General features: G+C 36.3%; 1 non-coding gene across 1 annotated transcript; it reads right to left on the bottom strand.

The window, feature by feature from the left end:
- Positions 1-1,773: 1,773 nt before the first annotated feature.
- Positions 1,774-1,880, bottom strand: LOC121204168 (small nucleolar RNA R71). The gene has a single exon (XR_005899097.1). It is a non-coding gene; the product is annotated as a small nucleolar RNA R71 (small nucleolar RNA).
- Between the last annotated feature and the right edge of the window lie 445 nt (positions 1,881-2,325).

The raw sequence follows: 2,325 nt of genomic DNA, 5'->3' as shown, positions 1-2,325 counted from the left end.
ACGGGCGTGTCCCTGCCTAGCCCAAGTCGAGTCCAATTCGGAAAAGGCTAATTTTGAGGGCTTTTAGGCATTCTAAAGCCTATAAATACGCCCTAAAGGAAGAGGAAAAGGGACACAGATAGAGAAATGAAGGGAACTGCTCAAAGGAGGCCAATTGATCCATCTCAGAAGCCGGAGTCATCATCAAGACTAAAGATCTCTCCTCAAATTCCCTTCAGGAGTTTTGGGTTTTCTTTATGTTTTGTAATCATTATTCTTCTGAGATGTTTTCCTTTTTAGTTATGAACTAAATCCCCTAAATACCTAAGGGGAATGAAACCTAAGACGAATCTTGTTATTATTTTCTGAATTGTATGATAAATATTTAACTTGTTCTTAATTATGTGTTCTTAATTCTTGTTTTGATATCCCAAGATACTGATTAAAAATAAGCTCTTATTCATAGGAGGAATAGACCCTGTTTAAGAGTACATTTGTCATAATTAAGCGGAGTTGATTGTGCGCCTTGATATAGGGTGACAAGATTTTACTGGATTAGGGTAAAACCTAATAAGGGGATCCATAGATCGAGTTAATGCAACCCTAGGGTGCTAGTTAGAGAAAAGTCTCAATTATTCAATCTAGGGATTAGATGTTATTAGTCCTGAATAGAGATAATAACATAACTTAGGGATCTCTACGGGAAAAGTTAAATGAATAAATCGTCCGATTCGGAGCCAGAATAACAAGTAAAGTCTAGGTGGATTTTTCCTAAGGTATTGTCTTAATTCAATCGTTTTCCAAAAGTAATTCCCCAATTCTAATTTCTATGAATTCTTAGTTTAGATAACTAGTTAGTTAAAACAAAACCCCCTTATTCTTAGGCTAGATAATAAAAAGACAGTCATTACTAGTACTTTTAGTTCCTTTGGGTTCGACAATCCGGTCTTACTAAAACTATACTACTGTTCGATAGGTACACTTGCCTACATCGTGATAATAGTTAGTTTCAAGAATGATTCTTTATAAATATTTAAAACTTGTCACACAAAAATTGTGATCAAGTTTTTGGCGCCGTTGCCGGGGAACTAAGATATTAGGAACGCTCAATTTTTATTACTTTAGCCATTTATTTTTCTTGCAATTTAATATTAATATTATTTTTATTTATTAATTTACTTTTTCTTTCTCTTGGTAGGTTTTTATAGTTTATGACTAGAAGAAACCCGTCTGGACCACTACTTTTTGACGAAGAAATTGATCGCACAGTTCGTAGAAACCAAAGAGAAATAAGGTGAAGCTTAAGATACACAGAGAACGAGCAAGAAGATGATACTCAAACCCCAACCGAAGAGATGGCTAAAAACCAGGACAATTAGCTACCTCCTGCGATACACGTTGAACTGGCGAATCAGAATCCTACTCCTCGTACTATGTATGATTATGCTAAACCTACTTTAACAGGAACTGAGTCAAGTATAGTTAGGCCTGCTATTGCTGCAAATAATTTTGAACTAAAACCTAAAACTATTCAAATGATACAGCAATTTATTCAGTTTGATGGTTTGCAGGATGAGGATTCGAACACTCACTTGGCAAATTTCCTGGAATTCTGCGATACATTTAAAATTAATGGCATTTTCTGATGATGCCATTCGTCTTCGATTATTCCCTTTTTCATTAAGAAACAAAGCTAAACAGTGGTTAAACTTGTTACCACGAGGGTCAATCACTATTTGGGAACAAATGACCGAAAAATTTCTATTAAAATATTTTCCGCCAACAAAAATGACCAAATTACGTAATGATATCTCTTCGTTTGTGCAGATGGACATAGAAACTCTTTACGATGCATGGGAGAGATACAAGGACTTACTGAGAAGGTGCCCTCATCATGGGTTACTGCTTTGGCTACAGGTTCAAACATTCCATAGTGGCCTGAATCCTTCGACTCGACAAATGGTTGATGCAGCTGCTAGCGGAACCATAAATAATAAAACACCTGAAAATGCTTATGAGTTTATTGAAGAGATGACACTGAATAACTATCAGTGGCAAGTCATGAGGACTAAGCCAACTAAAACAGCAGGCGTTTATAACATCATTCGGTCACCATGCTGTCAAACCATGTAGAAATTCTAAATAAAAAGATTGATGGTTTACTTGGTTCTACTCAGGTACATCCAGTAAAGAGGTGCGAGACGAATGGATGAGAAGCATGCACAGAGTATCAACCCTTCAACCCTAGCATCGAGGAGGAACAAGTCCAATATATGGTTAACAATAACTCTAGATTCCAAAATAACCCATATAGTAGCACTTATAATGCAGGTTGGAGGAACCATC

This window comes from Gossypium hirsutum, chromosome A07 (assembly GCF_007990345.1).
Source record: "Gossypium hirsutum isolate 1008001.06 chromosome A07, Gossypium_hirsutum_v2.1, whole genome shotgun sequence".
NCBI lineage: Eukaryota > Viridiplantae > Streptophyta > Magnoliopsida > Malvales > Malvaceae > Gossypium > Gossypium hirsutum.
This window is presented reverse-complemented; position numbering and strand designations above follow the sequence as displayed.